The sequence below is a fragment of the Hypanus sabinus genome, chromosome 21 (assembly GCF_030144855.1).
Source record: "Hypanus sabinus isolate sHypSab1 chromosome 21, sHypSab1.hap1, whole genome shotgun sequence".
In the NCBI taxonomy this organism is placed as follows: domain Eukaryota; kingdom Metazoa; phylum Chordata; class Chondrichthyes; order Myliobatiformes; family Dasyatidae; genus Hypanus; species Hypanus sabinus.
In genome coordinates, this window is record NC_082726.1 from 529,463 (window position 1) to 553,629 (window position 24,167).

The following is a 24,167-nucleotide window of genomic DNA, read 5'->3' on the forward strand; positions in this document are numbered from 1 at the left end:
AATTGGCAGGAAACAAAGAGTGGGAATAAAGGGAGCCTTTTCTGACTGGCTGCTGGTGACTAGTGGAGTTGTACAGGGGTCTGTGTTGGGACTGATTCCTTTTAAATTATATGTCAATGATTTAATATGATAGAATTAATGGCTTTTTGCAAAATTTGCAGACGATATGAAGGTAGGTGCAGGGGAGGTAGTTTTGAGGAAGTAAAGAGACTACAGAAGGACTTAGACAGATTAGGAGAATCAGCAATGAAATGGCAGATGGAATACAGTCAGGAAGTGTATGTCATGCATTTGGTAGAAGAAGTGAAAGGTTGACTGTTTTCTAAATGGAGAGAAGATACAAAAAGGGACTTTGGAGCTCTTGTGTTGGATCCCCAAAAGGTTAATTTGCAGGTTGAGTCTGTGGTGAGAAAGACAAATGTAATGTTGACATTCAATTCAAAGAGTACTAGAATATAAAAGCAAGCTTTTTAAGGCACTAGTTAGCTCTCATTTGGAGCATTCTGAGCAGGTTTGGGCCACTTACCCTTGAAAAGATGTGTTGAAACTGGAGAGGTTTCAAAGGAGGTCCAATAAAATGATTCCAGGATTGAATGGCTTGTCATATTAAGAGTGTTGGATAGTTCTGGGCCTGTATTCACCAGAATTCAGAAGAATGAGGGATGACCTCATTGAACCCTATTGAATAGTGAAAGACCTTGATAGCGTGGATGTGGAGAGGATGCTTCCTATGGTGGGAGAATCTAAGACCAGAGAACATAGCCTCAGTGGTGTCCTTTTAGAATGGAAATGATGAGGAATTTCTTCAGTCAGGGAGTGGTGAATTTGTGGAATTCCTTGCCACAGGCCACTGTGTAGGCCAAGTCTTTATGTATATTTAAGGCAGAAGTCGATAGATTCTTGATTGGTCAGGGCATGAAGCATCAGCAGATCTGGCAGCATCTATGGAAAGGAATAAACTGAATATGAGGGGTGATTGATAAGTTTGTGGCCCAGGTAGAAGGAATCAATTTTAGAAAACCGAGCACATTTAATTTTCGAGATAGTCCCCTCCTACATTTACACACTTAGTCCAGTGGTTGTGGTGCATACGGATCTTGAACCTCCAGAAAGTGTCCATAGATGGGTGATTCATAAGTTTGTGGCCTAGGGTAGAAGGAGATGAGTTATACAGCTCTCATTAAATGCACATGCAGTTGAACTCTTTGAGTGATTATGCAGGAAGTTTTGAAGTTAATAACATCTCTTTCTACCTTAGGCCACAAACTTATCAATCATCCCTGATGAATTATTAACTGATGAGTTATTAACTTCAAACTTTCTGCATAATCACTCAAAGAGTTGAATTGCATGTGCATTTAATGAGAATGGTATAACTCATCTCCTTCTACCTTAGGCCACGAACTTAGCAATCACCCCCCGTATTTCAGTCCATGACGCTTCATCAGAACTAGAAAGGAAAGTGGAAGAAGCCAGAAAAAGGTGGTGAGGAGATGGGAAGGCATACAAGGAGATGGGTGAAGCCAGTGAGGATGGAGGTGATAGGTGGAAAAAGTAAATTGCTGAAGAAGTTGTCCTCTCCATTCTTATCAGATTACTTCTTCAGCCCTTTATCTTTTCCATATATCACCACTCGGCTTCTAACTTCATCCTCCTCCCACCCTGGCTTCAAAGTTCAAAGTAAATTTATTATCAATGTGTATGTGAGCCCAAGATTCATTTCTTAGACCATAAGATTTAGGAGCAGAATCAGGCCATTCGGCCCATTGAGTGTGCTCTGCCATTTCATCATGGCTGATCCATTTTTTCTCTCAGCCTCAATCTTTTGCCTCTCCCCCACCCCACCCCCTTATACCTTCATGTCCTAACCAATCAAGAATCTACAGCCTCTGCCTTAAATATACAGTGCCCATAAAATTATTCACCTCCAGAAATGTTCATGTTTTATTGATTTAATTTGTTTTTTTTGGACACTGATCAATAGAAAAAGACTCATGTCAAAGTGAAAATAGATCCCAACAAGGTGATCTAAATTAATTACAAATATAAAACACTAATTAAGTGATTGCAGAAATATTCACCCCCTTTAAAATGACACCCCAAATCATCACTGGTGCAGCCTATTGGTTTTAGAAGTCACATAATTAGTTAAATGAAGATCTGCTTTTGAAGACCTGGGTGCAGTCAGGTGTTTCAATTGATTGTAGTAAAAATACACCTGTATCTGCTGTTGAGTCAGTATCCTGGCAAAAACTACACCATGAAGGCAAAAGAATACTCCAAGCAACCCTGCAGAAAGGTTATTGAAAAGCACAAGTCAGGAGATAGGAATAAGAATTGTTCCAAGTCACTAAATATCCCTTGGAGTACTGTCCAATCATCAAAAAATCAACAAGTCAATCATCAAGAATATGGCACAGCTGTAAATTTGCTTAGAGTAGGCAGTCTTCAAAAACTGAATGACTGTGCAAGGGGACTAGTGAGGGAGGCCTCCAAGAGACCTATGACAGCTCCGGAGAAGTTCCAAGCTTCAGTGGCTGAGATGGGAGAGACCACACATACAACAAATGTTGCCCAGGTGCTCCACCAGTCGCAGCTTTATGGGAGAGCGGCAAAGAGAAAGCCACAGTTGAAAAAAATTCACATGAAATCTTGGCTAGGGCTTGCCAAAAGGTATGTGGGAGACTCTGAAGTCAGCTGGAAGAAGGTTCTATGGTCTGATTAAACCAAAATTGAGTTTTTAGACCATCATACTAAACACTATGTTTGGTATAAGCCAAAACTCCATCCTTGCTTCACTGCAGCAGTCCCCAGAAGTCCTTGTGAAAGTAGAGGGTAAAATGAATGCACAAAATACTCTTGATGCAGTCTGCAAGAGAACTGCAACTTGGGAGATTTGTTTTCCAGCAAGACAGTGATCCCAACTATAAAGGCAAACTACACAGGAATAGCTTAAAAACAACAAAGTTAATGTCCTGGAGTGGCTAAATCAATCTTCCTGCATCTAGCCTGTCCAATCCCTTTAGAATTGTATACGTTTCAATAAGATCCGTCCTCAATCTTCTAAATTCCAGTGAGTTTAAGCCTCGACGATCCAGTCTTTCTTCATATGAAAGTCCTGCCATCCCAGGAATCAATCTGGTGAACCTTCTCTGTACTCCCTCTATGGCAAGAATGTCTTTCCTCAGATTAGGGGACCAAAACTGCACACAATATTCTAGCTGCGGTCTCACCAAGGCCTTGTACAACTGCAGCAGAACCTCCCTGCTCCTGTACTCAAATCCTTTTGCTATGAATGCCAACATACCATTTGCCTTTTTCACCGCCTGCTGTACCTTATGGATACAATGGGAGGTGAGGACCTTGATACAATACCTATCATTAAAGAGCCAGTGCTGAGCAAACTTGTGGGCCTAATGATAAACAAGTCTCCTGGTCCTGATGGAATGCATCCTTGGGTACTGAAATAAATGACAGCGACTATAGTAGAGGCTTTGGTGATAATTTACCAAAATTCTCTGGATTCTGGGCAAGTCCCAGCAGATTGGAAGACGGCAAATGTCACACCACTGTTCTAAAAAGGATGTAGGGAAAAGGCAGGTAACTATAGACTAGTTAGTTTAACATCTGTAGTTGGGAAAATGCTTGAAGCTATCATTAAAGAAGAAATAGTGAGGCATCTGATCCATCAGGCAGATGCAGCATGGACTCAGCAAAGGCAGGTCCTGTTTGACAAACTTACTGGACTTCTTTGAGGATATAACTAGCACAGTGGATAGAGGGGAACAGATGGACATTATTTACTTGGATTTCCAGAAGGTGTTTGATAAGGTGCCACATAAAAGACTTATCCATAAGATAAAGATGCATAGAGTTGGGAGTGATATATTAGCATGAATAAAGGATTGGTTAATAGAAAAGCAGAGAGTCCAGACACATGGGGGTTTCTCTGGTTGGCAATCAGTGGTGAGTGGTGTTGCCAGGGGTCAGTGCTGATCCCGCAGCTGTTCAAAATATGCATTAATGATCTGGAAGAAGGGACTAAGTGCAGATAAAGTTTGCTGATAACACTAAATTGACAATAGACAATAGGTGCAGAAGTAGACCATTCGGCCCCTCGAGTATGCACCGCCATTCTGAGATCATGGCTGATCATTCACTATCCATACCCAGTCCCTGCCTTGTCCCCATATCCCTTGATTCCCCTATCCATCAGATATCTATCTAGCTCCTTCTTGAAAGCATCCAGAGAATTGGCCTCCACCGTCTTCCGAGGCAGTGCATTCCACACCTCCACAACTCTCTGGGAGAAGAAGCTCTTCCTCAACTCTGTTTTAAATAACTGACCTCTTATTCTCAATCCATGCCCTCTGGTACTGGACTCTCCCAACATCTGGAACATATTTCCTGCCTCAATCCTATCAAATCCTTTAATTATCTTAAACGTTTCAATCAGATCCCCTCTCAATCTCCTCAATTCCAGCGTGTACAAGCCCAATCTCTCCAATCTCTCTGCGTAAGACAGCCCTGCCATCCCAGGAATCAACCTAGTGAATCTACGCTGCACTTCCTCAATTGCCAGAATGTCCTTCCTTAAACCTGGAGACCAAAACTGTACACAATATTCCAGGTGTGGTCTCACCAGGGCCCTGTACAAATGCAAAAGGACATCCTTGCTCTTGTACTCAATTCCCCTTGTAACAAAAGCCAACATTCCATTTGCCCTCTTCACTGCCTGTTGCACTTGCTCATTCACCTTCATTGACTGGAATAGGGTTTCAACATGGATAGAAAACTGGTTGGCAGATAGAAAGCAAAGGGTAGCAGTAAATGGGTGTTTGTCAGACTGGCTGGAGGTGACTAGTGGGGTACCACAGGGCTCTGTATTGGGACCACAGCTCTTTACGATTTATGTCAATGATTTAGGTGAGGGCATTGAAAACTATATCAGCAAGTTTGCTGACGATACTAAACTGGGTGGCAGTGTGACATGCGAAGAGGACGTTAGGAGAATACAGGGAGACTTGGATAGGCTGAGTGAGTGGGCAGATACTTTGCAGATGTCATTCAATGTGAATAAATGTGAAGTTATCCACTTTGGAAGCAGGAACAAGAGGGCAGAGTATTGTCTGAACGGTGTCGAGTTAGGTAAGGGAGAAATGCAAAGAGACCTAGGAGTCCTAGTTCACCAGTCAATGAAGGTGAATGAGCAAGTGCAACAGGCAGTGAAGAGGGCAAATGGAATGTTGGCTTTTGTTACAAGGGGAATTGAGTACAAGAGCAAGGATGTTCTTTTGCATTTGTACAGGGCCCTGGTGAGACCACACCTGGAATATTGTGTACAGTTTTGGTCTCCAGGTTTAAGGAAGGACATTCTGGCAATTGAGGAAGTGCAGCGTAGATTCACTAGGTTGATTCCTGGGATGGCAGGGCTGTCTTACGCAGAGAGATTGGAGAGATTGGGCTTGTACACGCTGGAATTGAGGAGATTGAGAGGGGATCTGATTGAAACGTTTAAGATAATTAAAGGATTTGATAAGATTGAGGCAGGAAATATGTTCCAGATGTTGGGAGAGTCCAGTAACAGAGGGCATGGATTGAGAATAAGAGGTCAGTTATTTAAAACAGAGTTGAGGAAGAGCTTCTTCTCCCAGAGAGTTGTGGAGGTGTGGAATGCACTGCCTCGGAAGACGGTGGAGGCCAATTCTCTGGATGCTTTCAAGAAGGAGCTGGATAGATATCTGATGGATAGGGGAATCAAGGGATATGGGGACAAGGCAGGGACTGGGTATTGATAGTGAATGATCAGCCATGATCTCAGAATGGCGGTGCAGACTTGAGGGGCCGAATGGTCTACTTCTGCACCTATTGTCTATTGACTCCTAGGTCTCTTTGCATTTCTCCCTTACCTAACTCTACACCGTTCAGACAATACTCTGCCCTCTTGTTCCTGCTTCCAAAGTGGATAACTTCACATTTATTCACATTGAATGACATCTGCCAAGTATCTGCCCACTCACCCAGCCTATCCAAGTCTCCCTGTATTCTCCTAACGTCCTCTTTGTATGTCACACTGCCACCCAGTTTAGTATCGTCAGCAAACTTGCTGATATAGTTTTCAATGCCCTCATCTAAATCGTTGACATAAATCGTAAAGAGTTGTGGTCCAAATACAGAGCCCTGTGGTACCCCACTAGTCACCTCCAGCCAGTCCGAGAAACACCCGTTCACTGCTACCCTTTGCTTTCTATCTGCCAACCAGTTTTCTATCCATGTTGAAACCCTGCCCCCAATGCCATGAGCTCTGATTTTACTCACCAATCTCCTATGTGGCACCTTATCGAATGCCTTCTGAAAATCTAGGTACACAACATCCACTGGCTTACCCTCGTCTAGCATCCTTGTTACACCCTCAAAAAACTCCAACAGATTAGTCAAGCATGATTTGCCCTTGGTAAATCCATGCTGGCTCGGCCTAATCCTATTTCTGCCATCAAGATGTGCCACTATTTCGTCCTTAATAATGGACTCAAGCATCTTCCCCACGACTGATGTTAGGCTAATGTTAGTTCTCCATTTTCTCCTTCCCTCACTTCTTGAAAAGTGGGATAACATTAGCCACTCTCCAATCTTCAGGAACTGATCCTGAATCTAAGGAACATTGGAAAATGATTACCAATGCATCCGCAATTTCCTGAGCCACCTCTTTTAGAACCCTCGGATGCAGACCATCTGGACCCAGGGATTTATTAGCGTGGAAAAGCAAATTGTGCAGAAGATATGGAGAGTGTGCAGAGAGATATAGATAGGTTGAGTGAATGGGCAAGTGTCTGGCAGATGGAGTACAGTAAGTGTAAGGTCATCCACTTTGGAAGGAAATATTAAATATCAGATTATTTTTTATATGGTGAAGGATTGCAGGCTGCTGATGTGCAAAGGGGCTTGGGAATGCTTGTGCATGAATCACAAGAAGGCAAATAGAATGTTGGCTTTCACATGGTAGGCTTATTCAGAAAGTCAGAAGGCATGGGATCCAGGGAAATTTGGCAAGGTGGATTCAGAATTGGCTTGCCTGCAGAAGGCAGAGGGTCGTGGTGGAGGGAGTACATTCAGATTGGAGGGTTGTGACTAGTGATGTCCCACAAGGATCTTTTCTGGGACCTCTACTTCTTGTGATTTTTATTAAAGACCTGGATGTGGGGGTAGAAGGGTGGGTTGGCAAGTTTGCACTCGACACAAAGGTTGGTGGTGTTGTAGATAGTGTAGAGGATTGTCAAAGATTGCAGAGAGACATTGATAGGATGCAGAAGTGGCAGATGGAGTTCAACCCGGGGAAGTGTGAGGTGGTACACTTTGGAAGGACAGACTCCAAGGCAGAGTACAAAGTAAATGGCAGGATACTTGGTAGTGTGGAGGAGCAGAGGGATCTGGAGGTACATGTCCACAGATCCCTGAAAGTTGCCTCACAGGTAGATAGGGTAGTTCAGAAAGCTTATGAAGTATTAGCTTTCATAAGTCGAGGGATAGAGTTTAAGAGATGCGATGTAATGATGCAGCTCTATAAAACTCTAGTTAGGCCACACTTGGAGTACTGTGTCCAGTTCTGATCTCCTCAGTATTGTAAGGATGTGGAAGCATTGGCAAGGGTACAGAGGAGGTTTACCAGGATGCTGCCTGGTTTAGAGTGTATGGATTATGATCAGAGATTAAGGGAGCTAGGGCTTTTCTCTTTGGAGAGAAGGAGGATGAGAGGAGACATGATAGCGGTGTAAAAAATATTAAGAGGAATAGAAAGATTGGACAGCAAGCGCCTCTTCGCCAGGGCACCACTGCTCAGTACAAGAGGACATGGCTTTAAGGTAAGGGGAGGGAAGTTCAAGGGGGATATTAGAGGAAGGTTTTTCACTCAGAGAGTGGTTGGTGCGTGGAATGCACTGCCTGAGTCAGTAGTGGAGGCAGATACACTAGTGAAGTTTAAGAGACTACTAGACAGGTATATGGAGGAATTTAATTCTTCTGAATTCTATTAAGTACAGGCCCAGAACCATCAAAGGCTTTCATATGGCAAGCTATTCAATCCTGGAATCATTTTTGTGAACCTCCTTTGAACCCTCTTCAGTTTCAGCACATCCTTTCCAAATTAAGAGGCTCAAAACTGCACACAATACTCCTAAGTGAGACCTCACTAGTACTTTATAAAGTCTAAACACTACATTTTTACTTTTTTATTCTGGTCCTCTTGAAATGAATGCTAACATTGCATTTGACTTCCTCACCTCAGAACTAACCTGCAAATTAACCATTAGGGAATCCTGCACAAAGACTTCAAAGTCCCTTTGTGCCTCAGTTTTTTTCTATTTTCTCTCCACTTAGAAAATAGTCTTTCTTTTCAAATCTTTTTATTGCATTATAATAAGTTAAATGAACATATCAATATTAACAATATTAAGAGAACAGGATTACAATAATAGCTATAACACATATAAATATAAGTTCCAAATATCATATCCGGACATGTCCACCCAATCTCTTGATAATTGAAACAGGAAAAAGTTCAGAAGATTTGTTCAGAAGAAAAAAAAACAAAAAAAAAACAAAAATCCCCTAAACTAAACAGAAAACCAAACAAAAAAAAAAACTGGGCTGCCATCATTTGTTAATTATAATTATTCTCTCCTTGACTCAGTTCCTCCTTCCATACACGGTTAAGTATTAGGAAAAAGGATTCAAAAAAAAAATCAACTTAAGTCATATGAATGGAAATATTGAATAAAAGACTCCCAAGTTTCCTCGAACTTAATCGAGGAATTAACCGTGCCACTCCTAATTTTTTCTAAGTTTAAACAAGCTATAGTTTGAGAAAACCATTGAAGTGTAGTAGGGGGATCAAAATCTTTCCATTTAAATAAAATGGATCTTCTGGCCATCAGCGTAACAAATGCTATCAAAAGGCAGGCTGAAGATGGTAAATAACCAGAATCAATCATTGGTAATCCAAAAATTGCAGTAATAGGATGGAGTTGTATATCAGTATGTAAAACTGCTGAACCAATATCAAAGATGTCGTTCCAATATTTTTTCAAAAGAGGGCAGGATCAAAACATGTGGGTTAAAGAAGCAACCTCAGAGTTAAATCTGTCACACATAGGGTTTATATGGGGATAAAAACAGGCTAGTTTGTCTTTTGGCATACGTTCTATAAACCACTTTAAATTATATTGAAGTATATCTAGCACACATTGAAGAAGTATTAACTAATTTAAGAATCTTTTCCCATTCTTCTATGAATATACTTACTTTAATTTCTCGTTCCCATTCATTCTTTATTTTATCAGATATACCTGAAGGGATTTTCATGATCAAATTGTAGATAGTTGCTATTACATTCTTTTTTGAGGAATTTAAACTTAAATTTTTTTCCCATAATTTCAGCTTGATATGACATCAGAAAGGTAGGCAAAATAACATTCAAAAATTTTCTAATCTGTAGACATTGTATTCCAACTGCCATTTCTTTACCCATTCTCCAAATCTGTTTGTCTTCTGTGGCTTATTTCTTTCCTCAAAACTATCTATCTTCATATTGTCTGCAACTTTGCAACAAAACCATCAATTCCATCATCCAAATCATTTTCGTATACGTAAAATCAGTCGATCCCAACACAGACCCCTGTGGAACGCCACTAGTCACCAGCAGCCAACCAGAAAAGGCTCCCTTTATTTCTACTCTTGCCTCCTGCCAATTAGCTACTGATTTATCCATGCTAAAATCTCTCCTGTAATACCATGGGCTTGTAGCTTGTTAAAGGCCTAATGAAAATCCAAGTACACAATATCAACGGATTCTCCTTTGTCTATCCTGCTTGTTATTTCTTCAAAGAATTCCAACAGATTTGTCAGGCAAGATTTTCCCTTGAGAAAACCATGCTGTCTATAGTCTATTTTATCATGTTTCTTCAAATACCCTAAGACCTCATCCTTAATAATTGACTACAACATCTTCCCAGCCCCTGACATCAGACTGACTAGCTTATAATTTCCTTTCTTATGCCTCTCTCACTTTATTGAGGTGTGGAGTAACACTTGCAATTTTCCAGTCCTCTGGAACCGTTCCAGTATCTAGTGATTCTTGAAAGATCATTATTAATGCCTCCACAATTTCTTCAGCCATCTCTTTCAGGACCCTGGGATGTACACCATCTGGTCCAGATGACTTACCTACCTTCAAACCTTTTAGTTTCCCAACAGCCTTCTGTCTAGCAATGATAACTTCACACCCTTCATGCCCCTGGAACTTCCACCATTCTGCAAGTGTTTCCACAGTGAAGACTGACGCAAAATACTTACTCAGTTCACCTGCCATTTCCTAGTACCCTATTACTACCTCCCCAGCAATGTTTTCCAGTGGTCCAATTTCCCCTCTTACCTCTCTTTTACACTTAATGTAGCTGAAGAAGCTTTTGGTATGCTCTTTAATATTATTGGCTACCTTACTTGTGTATTCCATCTTTACCTTAATGACTTCTTTAGTTGCCTTCTGTTGGTTTTTTAAAAGCTTCCCAATCCTCTGATTCCCACTAATCTTTGCTCAATTATATGTCCTCACTTTGGCTTTTCTGTTGGCTTTCACTTGCCTTATTAGTCATGGTTGTGTCATCTTGCCTTTAGATACTTCTTCCTCCTTGGGATGAAGATCCTGTGCCTTCTAAATTGCTTCCAGAAATTTCAGCTATCACTACTCTGTTGTCATCATTGACACTGTTCTTTTCCAATCAATTCTGGCCATCTCCTCTCTCATGCCTCTGTAATTCCCTTTACTCCATTGTAATATCGATGCATCTGATTTTAGCTTCTCCTTTTCAGATTTCAGGGCAAATTCGATCATATTATCATCACTTTCCCCAAAGAGTTCTTTTATCTTCAGCTCTAATGAATTCCTGTTCATTGCACAACACCAAAACCAGAATAGCTGATCTCCTAGTGGGCTTAGCCACAAGCTGCTCAAAAAAGCCACTTTATAAGCATTCTAGAAATTCCCTCTCTTGGAATCCAGCACCAACCTGATTTTCCCAATTTACCTGCATGTTGAAATCCTCCATGACTGTTGTAACATTGCCCTGTTAGCATACATTTTCTATCTCTCATTGTAATTTTTAGACCACATCCTTACTTCAGTTTGGGGATCTGCATACAACTCCCATTAGGGTCTTTTTACCCTTGCAGTTCCACAATAATTCAACACCTTCTGACTCTATGTTACCTCATTCTAATGATTTAATTTTCATTTTTTTTTACCAGCACAACAATGCCACCTCCTACACTTTCCTGCCTGTCTAGAAAACTAGAATACTACAGCACAGTACAGGCCCTTCAGCCCTCGATGTTGTGCCGACCCATATATAACTTAAAAGAAAGTACTAAATCCATACTACCCCGTAACCCTCTATTTTTCTTTCATCCATGTGCCTGTCCAAGAGGCTCTTAAATACCCCTAATGTTTTAGCTTCCACCACCATCCCTGGCAAGTCATTCCAGGCACCCACAAACCCTCCGTGTAAAAAACTTACCCCTGATGTCTCCCCTAAACTTCCCTCCCTTAACTTTGTACATATGCCCTCTGGTGTTTGCTATTCATGCCCTGGGAAACAGGTACTGGCTATCTACCCTATTTATGCCTCTCATAATCTTGTAGACCTCTATCAAGTCCCCTCTCATCCTCTGAGAAAAGTCCCAGCTCTGCTAACCTTGCCTCAAAAGACTTGTTTTCCAATCTAGGCGACATTCTGGTAAATCTCCTCTGTACCCTCTCCATAGCTTCCACATCCTTCCTATTATGAGGTGACCAGAATTGAACACAATACTCTAAGTGTGGTCTCACCAGAGACTTGTAGAGTTGCAATATGACCTCTCTACTTGTGAACTCAACTCCCCTATTAATGAAGCCTAACATCCCATGGGCCTTCTTAACTATCCTATCAACAGGTGCAGCGACTGTGAGGGATGTATGGATTTTATCCTCAAGGTCCCTCTGTTAATCCACACTCTTAAGTAACCAACCATTAATCCTGTACTCAGCCTTCTGATTTGTCCTTCCAAAGTGCATCACCTCACACTTATCTGGATTGAACTCCATCTGTCAGTTTTCTGCCAACTCTGCATCCTGTCCATATCCTCTTCGACAACCCACAACTCCTCCAATCTTAGTGTCATCCGCAAACTTACTCACCCATCCTTCCGCCTCTTCATCCAGATTTATAAAAATCTCAAAGAGCAGGGATCCCAGGACAGATCCTTGCAGCACTCCACTAGTCACCAACCTCCAGGCAGAATACTTTCCTTCCACTACTACCCACTGTTTTCTTCCTGTAAGCCAATTTTTTATCCAAACAGCCAAGGTTCCACTGATCCCATGCCTCATGACTTTCTGGATGAGTCTCTCATGGGGGACCTTGTCAAATGCCTTGCTAAAGTCCATGTAGATCACATCTACTGTCCTACCCTCATCAATTTCTTTTGTTACCTCTTCAAAAAACCCAATTAGGCTCATGAGGCATGACCTTCCCCTCACAAAGCCATGTTGACTATCCTTGAATAGACGGTACTTCTCCAAATGCTCGTAGATCCTATCCTTAAGAATCCTTTCCAATAGTTTGAATACCACCAACATAAGACTCACTGGTCAATAGTTCCCAGGATTCTCCCTATTACCTTTTTTAAACAAGGGAACTACATTTGCCATTCTCCAATCCTCCGGCACCTCCCCTGCAGCCAAAGAGGATTCAAAGATCATAGCTACTGCTCCAGCGATCTCTTCTCTCACTTCCCACAGCAACCTGGGGTACTTCACGTCCAGCCCTGGGGACTTATCAATCTTGATGATTTTAAGAAGATCCAACGCTTCTTCTTCCTTAATCTCCACATTGTCCAGCACATAGGTCTGTTCTATTTCAACCTCACCCTGATCAAGATCCTTTTCCCTTGTGAATACTAAAGCGAACAATTCATTTAGGTCCTCCCCAATCACCTCTGCCTTCATGCACATGTTGCCTTCTGTTGTAGCAGAGTTTTAACACTTAAAGTAAAAGACAGAGACTCTCTGGGCTCAGTTCGCAGCGAGAACCTTTATTGTTGTGATGATCACGGAGAGCCAACCCTCACAGTGGAGATACTGACTCTGACCCGATGCATAAACATGTTGACCTTTTATACAGAAAGATGAAACAGTTTGACATACAAGAAAATAATAATATCATATATCATGTCTAGTCTGTGGCTTTAGCTGGAACAGGCTGCACTTCGCTTTAAAGCAGAAACTCTAGGCTCCAGTTAATAGTAAGCTATTTATGTGGCAGTTCTCGTAAGAACATTGCTCTGCAGAAGTAAGGTGTTAACACCTCTGATAAACATGACTCCTACAGAAGTAACTGTTTTACACCTTTGACATTAAGCCAAACGTTCCAAAACAGGGGCTTCTAGCAGCAAGCAAAGAAAATTCTGCAAATGCAGAATTTTCACCTCCACACCTTCTTTACCCTTTAGCGGCCCCACCTTCATTCTTGTCATCCTTCTGTTCTTAACATATGCATAGAACGCCTTGGGGTTCTCCTTAATCCTACATGCCAAGGCCTTCTTATACCCCCTTCGAGCTCTCCTAAGACCTTTCTTAAGCTCCGTCCTGGCTATCCTATATTTCTCAGAAGCCCCTCCTGCTTCCTGCTTCTTATATCTAACATATGCTTCCTTCTTCCTCTTGATAAGTGGCCTCACGTGTTTCATCAGCCACAGTTCCCTTTTCCTACCATTTTTTCCTTGTCTCAGTGGGCAAACCTATCCTGAACCCAAGTCAGGTCCCTAAACTTCCTCCACATTACTTCTGTGCTTTCATCCTTGAACATGTTTCCAATTTATTCTTGCTAGTTCCTGCCTCATCCCTTCATAGTTAGCACTTCCCCAGTTAAGCACTTCCCCATTTTGTCTATTTTTATCCTTTTCCATAGCTATGCTGAAGCTAAGGGAGTTGTGGTCACTCTCACCAAAATGCTCCCCCACCAAGAGGTCTGCCACCTGACCAAGTTCATTACCCAGAACTAGATCCAGTATGGCCTCTCCTATCGTCGGCCGGTCCACATGCTGTGTCAGGAATCCTTCTTGAACACACCTGACAAATTCATCTATCTATCCCCCTTGCACTCAAGAGGTGCCAATCAATATGAGGGAAGTTGAAATCACCCATAACTACAACCCTGTATTTCATACACGATTCCAAAATCTGCCTGCTTGTCTGCTCCTCGGTGTCCCGAGGGCTATTTGGGGGCCTGTAGACTAATCCCAGCACAGTGATTGATCCCTTTCTATTTCTGATTTCCACCCAGACCGACTCAGTGGACACTTCCTCTGCAGCGTCCTCCCTTTCTATAGCCATGATATTATCCCTGACCAATAATGCTACTCCCCCACCCCTTTTTCTACCTCCCATCTTATTCCTTTTAAAACACCTTGTTACATACCCCGTAACTGGGTCACTTACCAGCAAAGATAGAGAGGTCCGTTGAAGTCTGATGGTACTATTTTTAACAGTATTTATTGATAAAAATACACAAAAATAATATCAATGCAAACATACTGATAATATACGTCGTCAATACTAAATCTAAAAGCGCAGGTATAATAATAATCAATAAGAAATAGCTCTATCGTTGTCTAGGGGATAATGTATTGTCCGATGGAAATATAAAAGTCACTTTAGTTCATTCAAGCTGCAGGCTGCAGCTTTTGGTTGGAGTCAAGAGAGAGGGTTTAAACTTGTCCATTCCTTTTATGATGTCAATCCTTTGAGAGTCGGTGGGGGCTGATTTCCCCTTTGTGTTAGCTAAAGCCACTCTTCCGTGGCAAGACCCACCAATTCCGAGGCAAATGGAAAAGGACGCATTTGGGCTTTTCCACCTGCTTTCGCTATTATGCTGTTACAGGAGTTCTAGCGTTTCTTCTGGTGCGTCTACAAGGGCTGTTCCCCAGACCCTCTTTTATCCCCACTCACGGGGTCTCAGATGTCACTCAGGGTGGAATGATACCATCCCCCAACCAGCCCACGTTGCCTGAGGACTTCCACGAAGTATAGTACTCAATACACAATTCCATCTCCAAGAGACAATGACCTTTTCCATGGCTTTGTATCGCTGGGGCCAGGACATTCCAAACGTCTCTCTCTCATTTCCTGGGTCTCCTGCTCTGACTTAATAGCGATCTTGCGATTCTCAAAAAGGAGGTGTGGCACAGGCGTAACAACCTAAACCCCGGTACATGCTTCAGCCAATCCTGCCCTTCCTCCAGCCAAATTTCAGTAACGGAAGTATTGAACTCCTTCTGGTTTAGGTGTAACCCGTGTCTTTTGTGCAGGTCATACCTTCCCCTGAAGAGATCCCAATGATCCAGAAATCTGAACCCCTGACCCCTGCACCAGTTCCTCAGCCACACATTCACCTGCCAGTTAATCCTATTCTTACTCTCACTGGCATCTGACACAGACAGCAATCCAGAGATTACTACCCTGGAGGTCCTGTTTTTCAGCTTTCTACCTAGCTCTCTGAAACCTCTCTTCAGGACCTCCTCACCTTTTCTACCTATGTCATTGGTGCCAATATGAAAGGCTGTTCACTCTTGCCCTTGAGAATGCCATGGACCTGATACAAGACATCCAGGATCCTGGCACCAGGGAGTAAACATACCATCTGGGTGTCTCTGTCGCACCCACAGAACCTCGTCTCTGTTCCTTTCAAGAGGACTAGCATATAAATGCAAAAATATGATGCTGAAGCTTTATAAGGCATTGGTCAGACTGCACTTGGAACTTTGTGAACAGTTTGGGCTCCTTATCAAAGAAAAGATGTGCTGTAATTAGAGAGGGTCCAGAGGGAGGTTCATGAAAATGATTCTAGAAATGAAAGGGTTAACATATGAGAAGTGTTTGATGGCTCTGGGCATGTATTCACTGGAGTTTAGAAGAATGAGGGAGGCCTATAGAATTTTGAAAGGCCTAGAGAGGGTGGATATGGTGAGGATGGAGAGTGTATCTAGGACCAGACAGCACAGCCTCAGAATAGAGGGATATCCATTTAGAACAAAGATAAGAAGGAATTTCTTCAGCAGGAGGGTACTGAATATGTGGAATTTATTGCCCTGAACAGCTGTGGAGGCCAAGTTATTGGATATATTTAAAGCAGAGGTTGAAGGTTCTTGATTAGTCAAGACATCAAAGGTTATGGGGAGAAGGCAGGAGAATGGGGTGGCTTAATTCTGCTCCTGGGTCTTATGGTCCTCAGCCTCTTTCACAGCCAGACTGAGGCCAAATCCAGAATTGAGGAACAACTCCTCATGTTCCACCTGAGGTAGTTTACAACACAACCTCATGAATATTGATTTCAGCATCCTGTTTGTCCTCTGTCCCTTTGCTGTGTCCTCCAGATCTACCCAGATCCTCCTACACAGCTACACTTCAACCTCCTCAACCTAACATCAGCGTTTCTTTTCCCATCCACCCTTCACCCTCATACCCCTCCTACTGGTCCTCTTCCTGGCTTCCCTGTCAGCTTACCCACCTCTTTTGTTTGGTTCAATGTTCTGTCTCCCTTTCCTATCAGATTCCTTCCTCTTCATCTTTCACTTTCCAGTCCATTGCTTTTTCCAATCTTCTTCCCTCCACCCCTACTCCTCATCTCTTCATACAGGCTATCACCTCTCTACTTTTTGAGTCCAGATGAAGGGTCTTGATCCAAAATATAAACCCTCCATTTCACTCCTTCGAGGCTGCCTACTCAGCCAGTTGTGTCTATTTTGCTCCAGATTCTAGAACTGCAGACTCCTGTGTCTCTACACATTTTAACTAATTATACATGCTGTGACATCATTGGCATGGTATGCTGCCCTCTCAGTGCACGTTTCTTAAAAGGTGCACAATTGTTTTAATGCTTGCCTATCACAGTATTTAATATCAATTTTTTATTTCTCCATTACTGTAAAAATATCAAGAAGCTAATTGAATTATTTCAAAACTGAGTCAGTGTTCATTTTATATGGAATAATGATTCACACCAGGGCATTATCATGGCACTTTTACATCTCACTCAGAAAATTATAGGTCTTAGCCCCGCTTCAGAAAGTTGAGTATAAAATAAAGACTAGCAGTGCAATAGTAAGTTTGAACCATAGAAGTTTTATTTCCTAAAATAAGATAATTAATCAAGCCACTTTCTGTCCTAATCATAAATTATTCTGTGACTCTAAGGACAATGGAGATCGTCAATTTATGGACAGGTTGTGTGCCATATTTATTCTATAATGATGATGGCATCATTTGAAAAGTCATTTTATTGGTTATGACTTCCTGCGATAAAAAATAGAAACCTAGAAATTAAATTTGTTCCTGCTGAAACATACAGCAGATAAAGGCAATATGTTGCCAACTAATCATCAACTAGAATAATTGAATCACAATGGCACAGGATGAGGTTATTTGAACATGAAGTGTTTCCTTTTGGAAGGTTGAATTTGAAGGCAGAATACCAGGTTAATGGCAGGATCCTTAGCAGTGTGGAGGAACAGTGGGATCCTGGGGCCCATATTCATAGATCCCTCAATGTATAGTGCCATATGATAAGGTTGGTAAGAAGGTATGTTGGTTTTCTTTAGTTGGGGGATTGAGTTCAAGAGCATGCGCTTTTTAAAGCCTTACTTGGAGTATTGTGTTCAGTTCTGCTCGTCTTATTGTAGGATGGATGTGGAAGCTTTAGTGAGAACACTGCCTGGACTAGAGGGTAAGTCTTATGAAGATAGGCCACATGAGGTAAAGCTTTTCTCTGGAGTGAAGGAGGATGGGAGGCGACTTGATATAGGTGTACAAGATGATAAGAGGCACAGATTGAGTGGCTAGCCAGAGACTTTTTCCCAGGTCAGAAATGGCTAATGCAATGGGGCATTACTTTAAGGTGATTGGAGGAAAGTACAGCGGGAGTGTTAGAAGTTGAATCTTTACCTCTGAGAGTGGTGGGTGCATGGAGTCCTTGCCGGGGTGGAGGTAGTGGCAAATACATGATGGAATTTAAGAATCTCTTAGCTTGGCACAGAGATGATAAAAACAATGGAGGGTTATGTGGGACGGAATGATTGGATTAATCTTAGAGTAGGTTAAATGGTTGGCACAACAAGGTGGGCTGAATACTTGTACTGTGTTGTAATATTCATTGTCTCCCTACTGGCCTCTCATGGATCAATCGATGGAGTTCCTTTACCTTTTTGTCATAACCCAGAAATTTGATTTCCCTCACTCAGATCCTTATTCAATTCCTTTAAAAACCTAGATTGATTCTGTATCAACTAGTTTGCAGAAATGATTTGCACGTCGTTATCTATCATGGATTAAAAAAGGACTTTTTGTTGCATACCTTCCATTGCTTATCAGTTGAAGTCTTATGTCCCCAGGTTTTGAACAATCTACTGATTGAAACAGCTTACTTCTATCTACCTGAAGTAAACCTGTAATCTTGTAATCTTCTATCAAATCTCCTTTCAACTTATTTTCAATGTGGGTAAACATCCTCAGCTTCTCCGGTCTAAACCAGTCTGTAGAGCCACACCAATAAGTGTTTTCTACATCAAAAATCAAAGCTGCTGGAAGATCTGTTGGTCTAGCATCATTTGTAGGGATGGTCAGTGTTTCAGGACAAATCATCCCACACATAGCCACTTGAAACACTGACTTTTTCGACCAGTCTATTTTCTGCCTCCCGACCCCAAAATCTACAGCATCTTATTTGGCCAATGTTTGCAGCGTACTCTCCTCGGCCTAGAAGGGGTGATCAAAATTGAATTCAGTGCTTCAGTTGGGACCTTATCAATGTTTATAAACCTTCAACATTAACATAACTTTGACTTACTTAGGTTCTGATTTCTTTTAAGCTTTAATTGTGCTATTAGTATTTCCTGTCACTCTTAAAGATTTAGTAACATATACATCCTGGTCCATCTCATTCACCTTAAGATCTCTGTCCATATTGTCTCACAGTGTCAACAGCTTGAAAACAGGCCCTTTTGATCTTAAACACCCATTTGGAATATGTCTTACACCCTATATCTCACAGTAAAAGAAAGTTTAATAAAGAAAATGTTTAAATGTTGCCTGTGCTAAATAGCAGTGCTGCTAGCACCAGCGACTGGAGGGACACCATTATCAACTGGCCAAAGTAAGAGGGCACCAGTGAACCATGGTGACGTTCTGTGGGCTGTATACAGAACTTCTAAATAAATACACTTTTCTTGAGTTACTCCCAGTGCAATCTACAGCTTGTAATTTCCCTATAAGCAAAGTACTTTTGAACTGTCTTAATAAACTACAGATTTTGCCATCTTCCGAAGGACTCAGCAGACTTAAATCTCAAGCAAGCAGGTACGGAGACAGAGGTTTATGGCTGAAAGCAAGGCATGAGGAGAGAGTACAAGACAAGCTGATGCATGGAGGAATGAGAACCCTTCTATCCAGCATCTTGCTAGCCAATATGCAGTCACTGGAGAACAAGATCGGGGACCTAAGGGCAAGATTGCTGTATCAGGGAAATGAGGAATTGCTGTGTTCAGTATTTTACCCAGACATGCTTACTCCAAGTACGCCAGATTCAACAATCAGAACTGAAAATTTCTTGATACATAGGTTAGATCAAACTGCTGATTTGGAAAAGGCAAAAGAAGGGGGTGTGTGTTTCTAGATAAACTCTCTGTGATGCTCCGATGTGCAATTTTAATTGTGCTAGTGTTCCCCCAAAACCTGGAACACCTAACGATCATGTACCTCCGTAATCCTGACCGCAGTTTACATACCACCACTAGCCAACTGTAATCAGGCACTTGAGACTCTGCACGCTGTTGTCGCCAAACAAGAAAAAGTCTACCCCAATACATTTCAAACCATAGTCGGGCACTTCAATCAGTCTTGTTTAAAGAAATCTCTGCCCATTACCAGAGGTCCCAACACATTACACCACTGCTATATTGTGATAAGAAATACCTACCACTCCATGCCTAGGTTGCATTTTTGGAAAATCTGATCACCTGGCTGTCTGCCTCCTACCTGCATACAGACAGAGACTAAAGAGCAAGGCTCCAGAGATAAGGGCAACCAAGAGATAGTCGCAGGAGGCAGAGGAGCAGCTACAGGATTGCTTCAAGTCACTGGACTGGGTTTTGTTCAAGGATTCATCAAAGGTCCTGAATGTGCTGATATAGACTTTATAAAAACAGTTGTAGATGAGTCACTAAGAGTCTTCTCCAACCAGAAGGCCTGGATGAACCATGAGATCAGCAATTTGCTGAAGGCCAGATCAGAAGCGTTCAAGTCTGGTGACCAAGTAAGATACAGGAGGTCTAGGCATGACTTCCGGAAGGCCATCTCAGGGCCAACTTGAATCATTGAAGAGTGAACTACAGTTGTAGCAGGGCTTGAATACTATCATTTCTTATGAAGCAAAATCCAGTAACATAGGTGACAACTAGGCTTCACACTGAGATGAGCTCTATACTTTCTATGTTCGCTTTGACCATCAAAGCATGGAGGAACCTTCACAAACTCCCACAGCCTCCTATGACCCTGTGATTTCCGTCTCTAAGGCCAACATGAGAGCATCATTCAGGAGAGTGAACTCACGGAAAGCATCCAGCCCAGATGGGGTACATGTCCAAGTATGAAAGACTTATGCTGATTAACTGACCAACACACGCAAAGTGCTGGAGCAACTCAGCAGGCCAGGAAGTATCTACTGGCAAAGACGTTTCAGGCCAAGACCCTTCAGCAGGACTGGAGAAAAATAGATGAGTCAGAGTAAGAAGGTGGGGAGAAGGGAGGAAGAAACACAAGGTGACAGGTGAAACTGAGAGGAGGAGGGGTGAAGGAAAGAGCTGGAAAGTTGATTGGTGAAAGAGGTATAGGGCTGGAGAAGGGGAAATCTAATAGGGAGAGGACAGAAGGGCATGGAAGAAAGAAGAAGGGGAGGAGCATCAGAGGGAAGCGATGAGCAGGCAAGGAAATAAGGTGAGAGAGGGAAAAGGGGATGGGCAATAAAGAGTAGAGAATGGGGAACCGGAAGCTGGAGAAATAAAGGTTCATGCCATCAGGCTGGATGCTATCCAGGCGGAATATAAGGTATTCTGGCTGCACTTGGAGTATTGTCCACTTGGACTGCACTTCTGGCTGCACTTGGAGTATTTTCCACTGGGCATGATTAACTTATTATTATTTAATTATTTAAGGTTTTATATTGCTATATTTCTTCACTATTCTTGGTTGGTGCAACTGTAACGAAACCCAATTTCCCTCGGGATCAATAAAGTATGTCTGTCTGTCTGTCAACAGTTTTAGGTCCCTTATCTCAGAAAGAATGTGTTGTCTTGAGAAAGTCCAGAGGAATGAAGGGATTAATATATGAGGATTGTTTGGCAGCTTTTGGCCTGTACTCACTGGAATTTGGAAGAATGTAGGAGGATCTCATTGAAACCTACCGAAATGTTGAAAGGACTAAATAGGGTGGATGTTTCCTCTGGTGGGGGTATCTAGAACTAGATGGCACAGCCTCAAAATTCAGGGCTGAACTTTTAGAACAAGGTAATTTTTTTTGCCAGAGAGTAGTGAATTTGTGGAATTCTCTGCCACAAACTGTGGTGGAGGCCAAGTCTGTGGGTATATTTAAGGCAGAAGTTGATCGTGTCCTGATCAGTGTCAGTGCATCAAAGCATATGGCGAAGGCAGGTGGAAGAGGTTGAGTGGGATCTGACATCAGCCATAATGGAATGGCAGAGCAGACTAGATGGGCTGAATGGTCTATTTCTACTCCTATATTTTATAATCTTATGGTATTGCTCCTTCAACCTGAGTGTGGCCTCATTGCGACAGTAAAGGAGGCCATGGATGGACATGTCATAATGGGAATGGGAAATGGAATTAAAATGGATGGCCACTAGGAGATCCCACTTTTTCTGGTGGACGGAACATAGGTGCATGGCAAAACCATCTCCCAATCTACAAACATTTGTACATCGGATCTCACCATTATACAAGAGGCCACACTGGGAGCACCAGGTATGGTAGATGACCCAACAGACTCACAGGTGAAAAATGTCACTTCACCTGGAAGGACTGTTTTGGGCCCTGAATGGTAGCTAGGGAGCTGGTATAGTACTTGTTCCACATGCAAGGATAAGTGTCAGGAGGGACGTTAGTGGGAAGGGATGAATGGACAAGGGAGTCATGTAGGGATCCCTACAAAGTGCAGAAAGTGGGGTGGGGAGGGAAAGATGTCCTTGGTGGTAGGATCCCATTGGAGATGGCAGAAGTTATGGAGGATTGTGTGCTGGACACAGAGGCTGTGGGGGTGGTAGGTGAGGATAAGAGGAACCCTATCCCTGGTGAGGTGGTGGGAGGATGGGATGAGGGCAGACATATCCGAAATGGAAGAGATGTGGTTGAGACTAGCATTGATGGTGGAGGAAGGGAAGCCCCTTTGAAGAAAGAGGACATCTCCTTCATTCTGGAATGAAAAACCTCATCCTGTGAGCAGATGTGGCGGAGAAAATGGAATTGAGAGAATGGGATGGCAGTTTTACAAGTAACAGGGTGGGAAGAGGCATAGTCCAGGTAGACATGAGAATCAGTGGGTTTGTAGTAGACATTTATGGATAAGCTGGCTCCAGAGATAGAGACAGATTGAAAAAGGGGAGGGAAGTGTCAGAAATGGACCAGGTAAATTTGAGAGCAGGGTGAAAGTTGGAAGCAAAGTTGATGAAGTCGACAAGCTCGGCATAGGTGCAGGAAGCTGCACCAGTGCAATCATCAATGCAGTGTAGGAAAAGTGGGGGAGTTTCACCAGTGTAGGCTTGGAGTACAGACTGTTCCAAGTAGCCAAAAGAAAGGCAGGCATAGCTGGGGCCGATGCGAGTACCTATGGCTATGCCTTTTGTTTGAAGGAAGTGGGAGAAACCAAAGGAGAAAGACAAAAAGGCAGGCATGGCTGAGACCCATAGCTACAATTGACTAGCATGTTTACTAATATCTTTAGCATCTTGCTTTGACAGTCTGAGGTATCCACCTGCTTCAAGCAGGCTTCAATTATACCGGTGCCTAAGAAGAGTATGGTAACCTGCCTCAATGTCTATAGTCCAGTAGCACTTACATCCTCTTTGCTAAAGTGCTTTGAGAGGTTGGTGATAAAACATATCAACTCCTTCCTGTGATGCGACTTGGATCTGCTCCAATTTGCTGCCAGTACAACAGGCAATACAGATGCCATCTCATTGGCTCTTCACTCAACCCTGGAACATCTGGTCACCAAAGATGCTCCGTATCAACTACAGCTTGGCATTCAATACTATCATCTCCTCAAAACTAATCAACAAGCTTCAAGACCTTGGCCTCAACACCTCCTTGTGCAATTGGATCTTCTATTTCCTCACTTGTAGACCTCGGTCAGTTCAGACTGGCAACAACATCTCCACAATGTCCTTCAGCACAGGTGCACTACAACGCTGTGTGCTTAGCCCCTTGCTCTACTCACTTATGATTGTGGGGCTAAGCTCAATTCCAATGCCATACTTAAGTTTGCTGATAACACCACTGTCATTAGTCAAATCAAGGGTGGTGATGAATCAGCATGGAGGAGGAAGTTTGAAAATCTGGTTGAATGGCATCACAACAACCTCTTACTAAATTTCAGAAAGAAGCTGAACATTTACTTCAGGAGGAGGTGGTCTCCAAATCAGTTCTCATTGGGTGTGGTCACCCAATAAACCTGACTCTGATTTTGAACTCTAAATTCCTCGATATAATAAATTCAGAAGACTGTCCTGGGCCCAGCACTTAAGTACAATTACAAAGAAAGCACAGCAGTGCCTCTACTTTCTTATAAGTTTGTGAAGATTCGGCATGACATGCAAAACTTTGACAAACATCTATTGATATGTGGTAGAGAGTATATTGACTGAATACATCATGGCTTGGTATAGAAACTTCAACCCCCTTGAATGGAAAATCGTGGGATATGGCTCAGTCCATCATGGCTAAAGCTCTTCCACTTTGAGCACATCTACATGGAGCACTGTCTCAGGAAAACAGCATCCATTATCAGGGACCTCCA

At 42.5% G+C, this 24,167-nt stretch overlaps 1 protein-coding gene across 2 annotated transcripts in view; it reads left to right on the forward strand.

Annotated features, from left to right (window-relative positions):
- The window catches only part of otud7a (OTU deubiquitinase 7A), a 290,260-nt gene that overhangs the window by 254,158 nt on the left and 11,935 nt on the right, over nt 1–24,167 (forward strand). The gene's annotated exons all lie outside the window — the stretch shown is intronic.